The following is a 16,091-nucleotide window of genomic DNA, read 5'->3' as shown; positions in this document are numbered from 1 at the left end:
GTAGGTAGGAGTCATCCTCTTATTTCCCAAATGGAAGAAAGCCATTCTTGGAAGGGATAGATTTTGCTAAGGCTCATTCAGGAAAGTGTATCCCAGGCTGGCCCAAAGCTGAGGGATGGAATAGGGGATGGAATAGGGGATCATGTTGTGTCCTGCTTTCTAGAACCCCCAACTCGGGGTGACACATCGTACTGTTGCTTTCTAGAGCCCCCATGCCGGGGCACTTAAAATATACTGTCTTAATGGAGAAGTGATGAGACGGGACTCCTGAGGATGGTCGAAAAATGGAGTCTGTTTATTCCAAGGACTTTCCCCTTTTTATACCCTCCTACACTTAGGTAACAAAAACCCTGGGCATGTGCCCAGTATTACCGTGTGCATGGGGCCACATAAACAACACGCTATTGTACCTAGTTTGCCACCTGCTCTCCCTCTGCTTCAATCTCCCCACAGGTTGTCACACCCCCTGATTTCTCAGGAAGGCCTAGAGCCCTTGGGGGGATGGGGAGCCGAACTAGACATTGTCAGCAGGTTCCCTCTGGGCCGAAGGGTCTTCTACCTCACCCAGAGTTTCCCCACTGTCCCTGACCCTCTACAGGCTTACTTTTTACTTAACCCCACAGTCCTACTGAAGACTCCCAGAACCCCAGCTCTATGGGGAGCCAGCTCACCTGCTTCTAGGGAGCGCCTTCCCAGGGACCTTCCGTCTAAGAGGCTTGGTTCTCAGAGGAGCAAGAGGCCGAGATGGAAGCCAGGCCACCTGGAAGGAAAGAGAGAAGTAGTTCAAAGCCTGGGTCTGCTCCTTCCTGGCTGCGTGATCTTGGCCATATCCCTGTCCTATTCTTGAATGAGTCTAGTAGAGACATGTAGAAAGACTCTTTGAGTTTTCATGTATGTGAATATAGAGAGAGAATACATGAATAATATTAAGAGTCACAAGAGACCATATATAGTCAAAATAGACTTATTTAAATGCACAGAATAAATAATTGCTCATCTATAGATGTGACTAAACAAAGTATACAGGAGAGTCCATATATATTTACATATGTGTATATATTTATATATAGACAGGATATTTGAGTATTGAAATATTAATAACCAGTGAGTAGAGATGAGCATTCATTCAATCTAAAAACAGAGCACAGTGAGATTCAGATGTATGGATCTATAGAGAGAAGAGGATTAGACTTGTCTATATCAAATTATATGTGGAAGATAAATCTCCCATCATCTTTTTCCATAAAATTTTCTTTCCGAATGAAGCTTCTCAGCCCGTATTGCCTTTGGCTGGCTGTCCTTTCTACTTCCCGAAGGCATTTTTAAGACCCTCTTTTGTGTCCATACAGTGATAGTTAGTTGATATATATTAAAATTCTTTATCAAATAATGGGATTGAGGGGTTACCAGTATATATGTGTGTCTGAGGGTGGAAGTATTTGTTTCTGTGGGAGTATGAGTGATTCTCCGAACTTCCATGCTATTTATGTTCCCAAACTGGTGCATTAGGATAAGTTTGGGAGCCTGAGTTTCTGTGGGTGTGTATGTCCTCGATTATATCTCACGGACCCTTTGTGCTTTGAGTCACCAGTGTGTTTGTGTGTGAGTTTGTATGTATCAGCACGTGTGTGTGTGTGAGTTTGTATGTATCAGCACGTGTGTGTGTGCTTATATTCTAACTTCCAGCCCAAACCCTGTTCTATCACTGCTAATACAGATTGGAGGATGCTTCATGTTGGGCACATCTCTGTTTTGTGCTCTCCTCAAGATATTTTTGGTTCCAAATTTTGGGTCCGAGCAGTAGAGCCTATTGAGGAAGGGTTGAAATTCCTCTTCTATACTTCTGGCCTCATTTGGACAAATAATTGAATTTGGCTCCTGCTTCTGGCCTCTTCAGGCTGTTGGCAGCAGGGCATGAGTGAGGGGATAGATACCCATTTGTGCAGGTTGTGATAACCCCTCTCATCTCCTGGGATCCTCACGTAGCTGAGCTAAGTGTGCAAGACACCCCCTCTCCCCACCCTGCACCGTAACGATGCTCATTGATGTCGGCGCCCACCTTCAAGAAGCAGGAATCATCAAATCGCCAACACCCCCCTTCTTCCCCTGGCCCTCACCAGATTTGGAATCACCTGTTTCCCAGGAGTCAGTCTTCCCTTCCACAAGCAATCTTTCCGGCTCAATTCCCCCTCCTCAAATAACTTCTCTCACTCCCCTATCATTGCTACAGGTGGCTCAAGTTGCCATGGGGGGCTCTTGATTGTTGTAATTGTGGAAGGTGGAAAGGGAGGGAGAGAACCCCAGAGACCGGGATTGATGCCCAGTGCCCCCCTGCTCTCTGTGCAGATGTTCCTCTGTATCCCTCCTCAAAACCCCTGAGTTTTGCGTATTTTTTGTGTCTATGAATAGGAAGACACGCAAGACATTATATTATCCTATATGTGGGAAAGAAATTGTAGATTTCATTTATAGATATCTCTACTATTCCTCTATGTATACTCACATAGGAGTAAAGTGTTTTCTTATAAAATACTTCATACTTATGTAAATGAATGTATAGAGATATATGACGAGTCCTATATATGAAGACAGTCTATATGTGTGTGTGTGTGTGTGTGTGTGTGTGTGTGTGTGTGTGTACATGGCTGTTAGGATTCTTGCAAGGTGCTAAGTTGGCCGACTAATTTTAGCCTGGTGCTTAGCAGTTCTCTGGTTCACTAATGTGCTTAGTACTTGCTAGAGTTCTGCAAGAGTTCACACCTTTCACACCTGTGAGTTCACACCTCTAAAAGCGCATATAAAAGGACAAGCCCACTGGAAGCTCTGGGAGATTCAGAGCCAGGATTCAGTTGGGAGATTCACAAGTCACAAGGACGAGCCACTAGAGGAGGAGCCCCAGCTCTAAGCAGAACCTGTCCACTTGATTTGGAGAGCCCATTACCAGGGACCAGTCCATAAGTTTGGCCGTCAGAGGAAGGAGAGGCCAAGATGAAAGCCACTTGGCCTGGCTGGCAAGAGACACAGGGGCTCCAGGCCTGGGACTGCCTCTCACTGGCTGTGTGACCTTGGCCAGGTCCCTGCCCTCGTCCTGGTCTCAAGTACTCTTTTCCCCAAAGGAGCTTGGCCCCCTTGGGCTCTGAGGTTTCTTGCAGCCCTCCATCCTATCCAGACCCACCAGTGTATTGAGACACCCCTAACCTTCCTCCTCCCCACTCATAAAAGTGACTAGTTCTCAGCCCCCAGCTGAGAGATCTCTGCTAGTCGACTGCTTTCCCTTGGGGTGGCCCCCGGTCAGTAAGTTCTGTCTTTAATTTAACCCTAAACTTGGCAATAATACTGCCCATGGCCCTCCCTGGACCTGCCTTTTTGAATCAGAGAGGCCTCCCTCCCGCCATCTTACAAGAACTTTGAACATGTGGAGTGGAAGGACACAGGCCCAACAGGCCCACGGGCAGGAGCGCTCGGGTCTGGGCCTTATGTTTCCTGGTCACTTTGCTCCCACGCTCAGAAGCCCGAGCCGGGGGGGGGGGGGGGGGTGAAGGGGAGGGGGCGGGCCTCTCACTTCTCCCTTACCTGTTTCCCACTCTCAGCATCCTCAGGGAGGCACCAGCCAATGGGAGCTGAGCCTGCCAAGGGGGGCCGCCCTCTGCTGAGCGTCAGTGGACAGAGACGTCAGCACCACCTTGGTAATACTGCAGTCTTCCTCCAGCCAATCCTGCTGCTCTCTCCTTTGGTCCCCAGCAGACAACATACTCACCAGTCTCCTTGGAAACAGCATCCATCTTCCTCATAAGCCATTGTTCTCATTTCCCCTTCCCACCCCCACACCCTCTCAAGCTCCTTTCTTCCCCCTTCAAACCACTTCTGAGCCTCATTTTCCCTCCCCCACTACCTGTCCAGTTCATTTTCCCCTTTACCTTTAACCCCTACCCCATCTTTATTTTTTCTTCTCCCAAAGACCTTCTCCTACTCATTTCCCCTCCCCCAAACAACTTCTTGGCCCCATTTTCCTCCCCAACCTATGCTACAAGTGACATCATTTCAGAAGCTTCTGACTCTTCCATTTTCTATGAGAACCAAATGCCTCTTCTTATAGTCCTAATATATATATATACACACACACACACACACACATACATGTATATGTGTGTGTGTGTGTAATCTACATAAAGGCTTATCCTATATATGCAATGCTCTAATACATTTCATTTATTATGTTCTCTACCTTCATCTATGTATACTCACATATGACTCCAGAGCCTTCTATAGAATATCAATTCATATTTATGTAAATGGAATATAGGGAATATAGAAAAAAACCTCACCTATAAAAAGAAAAAGAATATATACATATATGTGAGTGTGTCTCCACTCTGGTTTCTCACTTCATTCCTAAGTAAAGGAAGGCATTTGTTCTTTCTATACATTCATTTGTATGATTTATATATTCTTTTTCTCACAAACATAACTAATTTTTGTACATTTGTGAGTATTCACATATTCACTTTTTGTTCATATCTAGCTATACTCCTATTTTCTCTGTTCATTGATGTATGTAGGTAGCTAGGCAGGTATCCATTGTCTCGATACAGGCATGAGAACTCCTATAGCCTTCCTATCTTTCTACAAGTATTCCAATGTTTCTGTTCCTGTGAGAGACTAAAGGCAGACTCCTGTCTATGAGTAACCAGAGGATATCAGGATTTACATATAGGAATATAGAGAGAAAATAAGGATATCTGAAGAATAGGAATTCTATGCATACTCAGAAAGGAAGGAGAGGAAGTTAGAAAGGCTACTTAAATGGTCACATACCACTACAAAGTGAAAACAGAGAAGTAATAATTAGATAAATAATCATATATCTATAGAAAGTCTATTTAAATGGTCATATGCCACCCTTTGATCCTGCAGTGTTTCTACTGGGCTTATACCCCAAAGAGATATTAAAGAAGGGAAAGGGACCTGTATATGCCAAAATGTTTGTGGCAGCACTGTTTGTCGTGGCTAGAAGCTGGAAAATGAATGGATGCCCATCAGTTGGAGAATGGCTGGGTAAATTGTGGTATATGAATTTTAAGGAATATTATTGCTCTCTAAGAAATGACCAGTGGGATGAATACAGAGAGAACTGGCGAGATTTACATGAACTGATGCTGAGTGAAATGAGCAGAACCAGGAGATCACTTTACACTTCGACAACGATATTGTATGGGGATGTATTCTGATGGAAGTGGACTTCTTTGATAAAGAGAGCTAATTCAGTTTCAATTGATCAAGGATGGACATAAGCAACTACACTCAAAGAAAGAACACGGGGAAATGAATATAAAATGTTGCATTTCTGTTTTGCTTCACTAGTTATTTATAACTTTTGAATCCAATTCTCCCTGTGCAACAAGGGAACTGTTCAGTTCTACACATCTATATTGTATCTAGGATATACTGTAACCTATTTACCATATAAAGGAATGCTTGCCATCTCAGGTTGAGGGTCGAGGGAGGGAGTGAGGGGAAAAATCGGAACAGAAGTGAGTGCAAGGGATCATGGTGTAAAAAAATTTCCCTGGCATGGGTTCTGCAAATAAAAAGATAAAAAAAATAATAAATGGTCCTATGCCACTATGGAGTGAAAATAGAGAAGTAACAATTAGATAAGTAATCTTATATCCAAAGAAAGTTTTTTTTAAATGGTCATATGCCACTATAGAGTAAAAACAAATAAGTAATAATTAGATAAGTAACCATATATCTATAGAAGGGCTATTTAAATGGTCATATGCAACTAGAGAGTGAAAATAGATAAGCAATAATTAAATAAGTAACCATATATGTATAGAAGGTTTATTTAAATGATCCTATACCACTATAGAGTGAGAATAGAGAAGTAATAATTAGATAAGTAACCATATATCTGTAGAAGGGCTATTTAAATGGTCCTATCCCACTACAGAGTGAAAATACATAACTGACAATTAGATAAGTAACATATATCTATAAAAGCATTATTTAAATGGTACTACGCAACTATAGAATAAAAATAGAGAAGTAATAATTAGATAAGTAATCATACATATTTAAAGGCTATTTACATGGTCCTATGCCTGTGTAGAGTGAAAATAGATCAGTCATAATTAGATAAGTAATCATACATCTATAGAAGGGCTATTTAAATCCTATGCCATTATCGAGTGAAAATAGAGAAGTGATAATTAGATAAGTAACCATATATGTATAGAAGGGGTATTTCAATGGTTATATGACACTATAGAATGAAAATAGATAAGCAATAATTAGATAAGTAATCATATATCAATAGAAGTGCTATTTAAATGGTCCTATGCCACTATAGAGTGAAAATAGAAAAGTAATAATTAGATAAGTCATCATATATCTATAGAAAGGCTATTTAAATTGTCCTATGTCATTATAGAGTGAAAATGGATAAATAATAATTAGATAAGTAACCATATATCTATAGAAGGGATATTTACATGGTCATATGCAACTATAGAGTGAGTAGTAACTCTCTATCTTCATCTATGTATACTCATATATTACTAGAGTGCCTCCTATAGAATATCACTTCCTATTTATGTAAATGTAATATAGGGAACACAGAAAAAACCTCGTCTATATGAAGACAAAGAATATATACATATATGTGAGTGTATGTGTCCACTCTGGTTTCTCGCTTCATTCCTAAGTAAAGGAAGGCATTTGTTCTTTCAATACTTTCATTTGTATGTATAGAGTATAGAGAAAGACAATTAAATAATAGAAATATAGCAGTAAAAATAAGCTAAGTAATCATATATTTATAAAAGTGTTATTTAAATGGTCATATGCTACTATAGAGTAAAAATAGAGAAGTAATAATTAGATAAGTAAAAATAGATCTATAGAAGGTCTATTTAAATGATCTTATGACACTAGAGAGTGAAAATAGATAAGTAATAATTAGATAAGTAACCGTATATGTTTAGAATGGGTATTTCAATGGTCATATGTCAATAGAGAGTGAAAATAGATAAGTAATAATTAGGTAAGCAATCATATATCTATAGAGGGGCTATAGAAATAGTCTTATGCCACTATAGAGTGAAAATAGAGAAGTAACAATTAGATAAGTAATCATATCTATAGAAAGGATATTTAAATGATCCTATGCCATGATAGAGTGAATATAGAGAAGTAATTATTAGATAAGTAATCATATCTATAGAAGGATTATCTAAATGGTCATATGAAACTATAGAGTGAGTAGTAACTCTCTACCTTCATCTATGTAAATACACATATGACTAGAGTGCCTCCTATAGAATATCACTTCCTATTTATGTAAATGGAATTTAGGGAATATAGAAAAAACCTCATTTATATGAAGACAAAAAATATATACATATATGTGAGTGTGTGTGTCCACTCTGGATATTCGCTTCATTCCTAAGTAAAGGAAGGCATTTGTTCTTTCTATACTTTCTTTTGTATGTATAGAGTATGGAGAAAGACAATTAAATAATAGAAATATAGAAGTAACAATAATCTAAGTAATCATATATTTGTAAAAGCGTTATTTAAATGGTCCTATGCCAGTATAGAGTAAAAATAGAGAAGTAATAATTAGATAAGTAATCATAGATCTATAGAAGGTCTATTTAAATGATCTTATGCCACTGGAGAGTGAAAATACATAAGTAATAATTAGATAAGTAACCTTATATGTTTAGAAGGGGTATTTCAATGGTCATATGCCAATAGAGAGGGAAAAGAGATAAGTAATATTTAGGTAAGTAATCATATAACTATAGAGGAGCTATAGAAATAGTCTTATGCCACTATAGAGTGAAAATAGAGAAGTAACAATTAGATAAGTAATCATATATCTATAGAAAGGCTGTTGAAATGATTCTATGCCACTATAGATTAAAAATAGATAAGTAATAATTACATTAAGTAATCATATATCAATAGAAGGGCTATTTAAATGGTCATATTTCACTATAAAGAGAAAATAGATAAGTAATAATTAGATAATAATCATATATCTATAGAAAGGCTATTTAAATTGTCATATGACACTAAAGAGTGAAAATATAGAAGTAATAATTAGATAAATAACCATATGTCTATGGAGGGGTATTTAAATAGTCCTCTGCCAGTATAGAGTGAAAGTGGATAAGTAATAATTAGGTAAGTAACCATATATCTATGGAAGGTCTATTTAAATGGTCCTATGCCAGTATAGAGAGAAAATAGATAAGTAATAATTAGGTAAGTAACCATATATCTATAGAAGGGATATTTACATGGTCATATGCCACTATAGAGTGAGTAGTAGCTCTCTACCTTCATCTATGTATACTCACATATGTCTACAGTGCCTCCGAAAGGATATCACTTCATATTTATGTAAATGGAAAATAGGGAATAAAGAAAAAACCTCATCTATATAAAGACAAAGAATATATACATATATGTGAGCGTATGTGTTCACTCTGGTTTTTCCCTTCATTCCTAACTAAAGGAAGGCATTTGTTCTTTCTATACATTTATTTGTATGTATAGAGTATAGAGAAAGACAATTAAATAATAAAAATATAGAAGTAACAATTAGATAAGTAATCATATATCAATAAAATAGTTATTTAAATGATCCCATGCCACTATGGAGTGAAAATAGATGTGATAATTAGATAAGTAATCATATATCTATAGAAGGGATATTTAAATGGTCCTAAGCTGCTATAGAGTGAAAATAGATAAGTAATAATTAGATAAGTACATATATATATATATATATATATATATATATATATATATATATATATATATATATATTTCAATGGTCATATGCCACTATAGAGTGAAAATAGATAAGTAATACTTGGATAAATAATCATATATCTATAGAAGGGCTATTTAAATGGTCCTATGCCACTATAGAGTGAAAAAAGATAAGTAATAATTAGATAAGTTACCATATATCTATAGAAAGGCTATTTCAATGGTCATATGCCACTATAGAGTGAAAACAGAAAAATAATAATTGGTTAAGTAATCATATATCTACACAAAGGCTAATTAAATGGTCATATGTCACTATAGAGTGAAAATAGATAAGCAACAATTAAATAAATAAAAATAGATGTATAGAAGGGCTATTTAAATTGTCATATGCCACTATAGATAGAGTAGTAACTCTCTATCTTCATCTATGTATACTCACATATGACTCCAATGCCTGCTATAGAATATCACTTCATAATTATTTAAATGGTATAGAGGGAATATAGAAAAAACCTCATTAATATAAAGACAAATATATTCACATATATGTGAGTGTGTGTGTCCACTCTGGTTTTTCACTTCATTCCTAAGTAAAAGAAGGCATTTGTTCTTTCTATACATTCAATTGTATGTATCGTGTATAATAAAAGACAATTAGATAACAGAAATATAGAAGTAACAATTAGATAAGTAATCATCTATGTATAGAATGGTTATTTAAATAGTCCTATGCCACTATAGAGTAAAAATATAGAAGTAATAATTAGATAAGTAATCAGAGATCTATATAAGGGCTATTTAAATGGTCCTATGCCACTATAGAGTGAAAATAGAGAAGTAACAATTAGATAAGTAATAATATATATACAGAAGCGCTGCTTAAATGGTCCTATGCTACTAGAGATTGAAAATAGAGAAGTAATAATGAGATAAGTAATCATATATGAATAGAAGGATTATTTAAATGTTCATATACCACTATAGAGTGAAAATAGAGAAGCAACAATTAGATAAGTAATCATATATCTATAGAAGGGATATTTAAATGGTCCTGTCCACTGTAGAGTGAAAATAGATAAGTAATAATTAGATAAGTAATCATATATCAATATAAGGGTTATTTAAAGGTCAAATGACATTATTTCATAAATTTAGAGAAGTAATAATTATATAAGTAATTATAATTTTACATAAGGGCTATGTAAAATGTTGTATGCCATTACAGAGTGAAAATAGATAAGTAATAATTAGATCACTAATCATATATCAATAGAAGTGCTATTTAAATGGTCCTTTGCCACTATAGAATGAAAATAGAGAAGTAATAATTAGATAAGTAATCATATATTTATTAAAGCGCTATTTTAATGGTCATATGCCACTATAGAGTGAAAATAGAGAAGTAACAATTAGATAAGTCATCATATATCTATAGAAGGGCTATTTAAATGGTCATATGCCACTACAGTGTAAAAATATATAAGTAATAATTAGATAAGTAACCATATGTATATAGAAGGTCTATTTAAATGGTCCTATTCCACTATACAGTGAAAATAGATAAGTAATAATTAGGTACATAACCATTTATCTGTAGAAGTGGTATTTAAATGGTCATATGCCACTATAGAGTGAAAATAGAGAAGTAACAATTAGATCAGTAATCATATATATATTGAAGAGCTATTTAAATGGTCCTATTCCACTATAGAGTGATAATAGAGAAGTAACAATTAGATAAGTAATCATATATCTATAGGAAGTTTATTTAAATGGTCATGTGCCATATATGTCATCCCACAGTGGAGAACCCCTTGCTTTTCTAATGTTTTCCCTTGAGGCATCCCCTAATTAGCAAGTACTGGCCTTAATCTAACCTATAAATCAGAATAAAAGCTAAGGTTCTTCCTGGACTTGTCTACTAAACTGGAGGATACCTCGCCTAAATCTAACTATGTCACATTTTAGTGCCATGGATGGGCGAGTAGGAGGACAAAGCCCCATAGTGAGCAGTTGGGGACCCTTCCACTACCAGGGACTGGAGTCCTAGGACGTGAATCATGTATTTCCTGGCCACAGGTCATCCACGATCAGAAGCCCGAGCCTCAGGTGGGCTTTGAGTGGGTCCCCTGGGCTTTCTCACCTCTCAGAAGTCCGTTCTCCACCCTTGGAGTCCTCAGGGATGAATCAGGAAGTAGCGCTGAATCTTGGCAAAGGGGAGCCCCTGCTCACCAGCCATGGCTCCTGAAGTCAGTGCTCAACCTCGGTGGAGAGTCTCCCTCCAGCCAATCCCGGCGTTCTCTCCATTGGTCCCCAGCAGACATCCAGCTCACCAGGCTCCTTGAAGACAGAATCCCTCCCCCTGAAATCCCATTATTCTCCTTTTACCCTTCCCTTCAGTCCTTCTCAAGCTCACTTTCCCCTTCCTGCAGCCACAACTTCTCAGGGTCATTCCCCTCTCCCCCACTCCTTTTCCTGTTCATTTACTTTCTTCCACAGACCTTCTCAGATGAATCCCCCCTCACCCACAACCTCTGCAGGTAGGTCAAGTTGCCATCATGGTTTCCTGACTGTGGTCATTAAAGAAACCAGGGAGGGAGAGAACCCCAGGGATCCAGACTGATGCCCACGGACCCCCTGCTGTCTGTGCAGGTGACCCTCTGTTCCCCTCCTCAAAACCTTGGGCTTTGTACATATTTATCCAGGAGAACTCAAATATTTTCTACATATATTCATGGAAGGGAGAATTCTTCCATTCATTCTCTAATCCTCCTTATGACTACTGCATGACTCTTTATAATGTAGTGTATATATATAGGTTAAATAATACTAAATTAAGTGAAGAACTCATATATTTCATCTATATATTTGTCTATATTCATCTATATGTATTCCTAGATATTACTCTGGTCTATTTCTATTAAATCATAAATTCATAATTAAATCAAAGAATATAGAGAATATGACAACTCATATATGTGAAGACAGACTGTGTTTCTGAATATACATGAATATATATGTGTATGGTATGTGTATATGTTTGTATGTATGTTCTTATTCTTCATTCCTGAGTTTGAGCACTCATTTTTTTCTTTCCATAAATTAATTTCTATTATTAATAAATTCTATCTCCTTTGAAACATTAGTAATCATTCTATTTCTACCTAAATGTTTACTCATATATTAAACCTATTCACCTACATAAGCAGCCAAATTCTATTGAAAATATATATTTGTAATAATGCTTTCTCTGGGCCTGGAGAGAGTTACATGAATTGATGCTAAGTGAAATGAGCAGAACCAGGATTTCATCGTATACGGCAATGGCAAGATCCTATGATGCTCGATTCTGATGGACGTGGCTCTTCTGAACGAGACCAGTTCCCATGATCTCGTGATGATGAGAACCATCTACACCCAGAGAGAGGACTGTGGGAACTGAGTGTGGATCACAACATAGAATTTTCACTTTTTTTGTTGTTGCATGAATTTCATTTTCTTTCTCATTTTTCCCCCCTTTTGAGCTGATTGTTCTCATGCAGTGTTAAGGACCGTGCCTAAGGGAAGGGGCAGGTCAAGTCCCCTAGAGCCTCCCCAGCTGTGGATCATAACATCTGAAGGAGTTGAAAGGGAGCCTTTACTGACACAGTGTTGCTTGTGGACTGGGAAGGAGATAAATTAGAGGCAAAAGGAAGAGGAAAGAGGTCAGAGAACAGCAACTGCCTCTAGGTCTCCTAGTATCATCATCATCCTCTCACACGTGGAGATCCATTCTACCGGTCTGAGTTAGACCTCCAGCAGCCACTGGCAGGTGGCTCCCGTATCACAACCGTGCAGCAAGACAATTGTATAAATACGTATGCCTATGTCAGATTGACAGATATTTTTGCCATGTTTAACATATATCAGATGATTTGCCATCTAGGAGAGGGGGTGGAGGGAAGGGGGGGAAATAGGAACAGAAGGTTGTGCAAGGGCCAGTGGTGAAAAATGATCCTTGCATGTGTTTTAACAATAAAAAGCATCAATAAAAAATAATGCTTTCTCTATACTCTTATAATCTATGATCTGTCAGAGTTCTCCACTATCCTCTCTCTATCCCTAAAAGTATTGTCTGCTTATTTCCCTGTGATAGAATATATGAAGTCTCCTGTCTCTGAGCACATATAGAACTCATAGAGAAGATTCTGGACAGAGAATTAGCGTAGGTGCACAGGAAGGAATAGGGAGTGAGGGCATACTCCTAACTGAAGTACTAGCAGAGGAATATAGAAAAACTATATGTGTTCATGTAGGTGAATAGATAGAAAAATATGTGAGTAATAGTAAATAAATCATAAGAGACCATGTGTAAACAGTCTAAATATACTTATTTCGATGCACAGAATACATGACTGCTCTATATGTGACTACAGATAGTATACAGGGAAAGCCATCTATATAAAACAAATAGATAAGTACCAATATAACTACAGAAGGGCTATTTAAATGGTCCTATGCCACTATAGAGTGAGTATTAACTCTATACCTTCATCTATGTATACTCACATATGACTATAATGCCTCCTATAGAATATCACTTCATATTTATGTAAATGGAATATGGGGAATATAGAAAAAACCTCATCTATATAAAGACAAGGAATATATACATGTATGTGAGTGTGTGTGTCCACTCTGGTTTCTCCCTTCATTCCTAAGTAAAGGAAGGCATTTGTTCTTTCTATACATTCATTTTTATGTATAGAGTATAGAGAAAGACAATTAAATAATAGAAATATAGAAGTAACAATAAGATAAGTAATCATATATCTATAGAAGGGGTATTTAAATGGTCATATGCTACTATAGAGTGAAAATAGGGAAGTAACAATTAGATAAGTAATCATATATCTATAGAATGGCTGTTTAAATGGTCACATGCCACTGTAGTGTGAAAATAGAAAAGTAACCATTAGATAAGTAATCATACAACTAAAGAAACGCTGTTTCAATGATCATATGCCACTATAGAGTGAAAATAGAGAAGTAACAATTAGGTAAGTAATCATATATCTACAGAAGGTTTATTTAAATGGTCCTATGCTACTATGGAGTAAAAATAGAGATGTAATAATTATGTAAGTAATCATATATCTATAGTAGGGCAATTTAAATGCTCTTATGCCACTATAGAGTGAAAACAGATAAGGAATAAATAGAAAAGTACCATATATCAATAGAAGGGCTATTTAAAGGATCCTTTGCCACTATAGAGTGAAAATAGAGAAGTAATAATTACATAAGTTTTCATTTATCTATAGAAGGGTTATTTAAATGGTCCTATGCCAGTATAGAGTGAAAATAGAGAAGTAATAATTAGATAAGTAACCATATATCAATAGAAGGGCTATTTAAAGGATCCTTTGCCACTATAGAGTGAGTAGTAACTCTCTACCTTCATCTAAGTATACTCACATATGACTAGAGTGCCTCCTATAGAATATCACTTCATATTTATATAAATGGAATATAGGGAATATAGAAAAATCTCATTTATATGAAGACAAAGAATATAAACATATATATGAGTGTGTGTGTCCACTCTGGTCTTTCGCTTCATTCCTAAGTAAAGGAAGGCATTTGTTCTGTATGTATATTCATTTGTATGTATAGAGTATAGAGAAAGACAATTAAATAATAGAAATATAGAAGTAACAATTAGATAAGTAATCATATATCTATAGAACGTTGTTTAAATGGTCCTCTGCCACTATAGAGTAAAAATAGAGAAGTAACAATTGCATAAGTAACAATATATCTATAGAAGGGCTATTTAAATGGTCCTATGCCACTATAGAGTGAGTAGTAACTCTCTACCTTCATCTATGTATACTCACATATGACTCGAGTGCCTCCTATAGAATATCACTTCCTATTTATGTAAATGGAATATAGGGAATATAGAAAAAACTCATTTATATGAATACAAAGAATATATACATGTGAGTGTGTGTGTCCACTCTGGTTTTTTTGCTTCATTCCTAAGTAAAGGAAGGCATTTGTTCTTTCTATACATTCATTTGTATGTATAGAGTATAGAGAAAGACAATTAAATAATAGAAATACAGACGTAACAATTAGATAAGTAATCATATATCTATACAAGGGTTATTTAAATGGTTCTATGCCACTATAGAGTGAAAATAGATAAGTAAAAATTAGGTAAGTAAGCATATATCTATAGAAGGGCTATTTAAAAGGTCCTATGCCACTACAGAGTAAAAATATAGAAGTAACAATTAGATAAATAATCATATATCTATAGAAGGGGTATTTAAATGGTCCTATGCCATTATAGAGTAAAAATAGAGAAGTAATAATTAGATAAGTAATCATAGATCTATAGAAGGGCTATTTAAACGGTCCTATGCCACTATAGAGTGAAAATAGAGAAGTAATAATTATGTTAATGCTGAGATGTGATCTGTGCAGAAGTAAGTCCTTGACATGTCAATATGCAAATGAAAGCCAGGAATCCTCATTTATAAGGCAATATTTTTAAATTTCCCACCAGCCTTTTCATAAGATCTTCCCTTAGGAGGTAACCATCAGCTTGTCTTGCCTTTGACGGTGCTATCTGTCCTAAGCCAGGCAGAGATTTCTGAAGCCTCTTTGAGATCATCTTTTGTCCCGTGATCGCTGATAATTACTGACGATTCTTTATCAAAGTACTTAGCGAGGGCTCCTAGCTGTGGATTTGTAAGGGTAGGGGTATTTCTATGTCTGAATATGTGTTTGTGCAGACTTTCATCCCATTCGTTCCTCCTTCCCTGGTGCACCGGGGGCAGTGAAAGTCTAAGATTGTATATATTCGTGTCTGTGTCAGTCCTAACCCATCCCCTCCACTTTTCCTCCCTTGGTGTGTGCCTGTGTGTCTCTCTCTATGACTATGAGTATGTCCTAACCTCCATCCCACCCTCTGTTCCATCATTGCTCAGACCTTGGAATATGTCAGACTATGTGGAATATGTTGAATGCAGGCCCCGTCTTTCTATGTTGAGTTTTCCTTTCCTTTCTCATAATCACATTATTCGCTCCCTTCACTTTGGGTACGGGGAGGAAGTGTCTATAGTTCTCCTGGTGAGGTTGACTGTTCTCCTATGATTCTGGACTCACTTTATGAAACAACTGGGTTTGGCTCCTGCTTCTGGCCTCTTCAGGCTGTTTAAAACAGGAATCAATCTGAGGAATAAATGTCCATGAGACTGATGATGTGCTTGCCCTCCCATCCGTGAAACCCCCAGGGCTACTTAACCCAC

The 16,091-nt window shown here is 36.8% G+C and overlaps 1 long non-coding RNA gene across 1 annotated transcript in view; it reads right to left on the bottom strand.

The window, feature by feature from the left end:
* LOC127542908 (uncharacterized) overlaps positions 1–11,486 on the bottom strand; it is a 67,446-nt gene extending 55,960 nt beyond the window's left edge. Inside the window, exons 1-2 of the long non-coding RNA XR_007948916.1 lie at positions 10,934–11,486; positions 672–760 (exon numbers count right to left, since the gene is read on the bottom strand). This is a non-coding gene — a long non-coding RNA (uncharacterized LOC127542908). The remainder of the gene's footprint in view (positions 1–671; positions 761–10,933) is intronic.
* Between the last annotated feature and the right edge of the window lie 4,605 nt (positions 11,487–16,091).

The sequence above is a fragment of the Antechinus flavipes genome, chromosome X (assembly GCF_016432865.1).
Source record: "Antechinus flavipes isolate AdamAnt ecotype Samford, QLD, Australia chromosome X, AdamAnt_v2, whole genome shotgun sequence".
Classification (NCBI taxonomy): Eukaryota; Metazoa; Chordata; class Mammalia; order Dasyuromorphia; family Dasyuridae; genus Antechinus; species Antechinus flavipes.
Note: the sequence above shows the minus strand (reverse complement) of the source record. Positions and strands in the feature narration are given on the sequence as shown.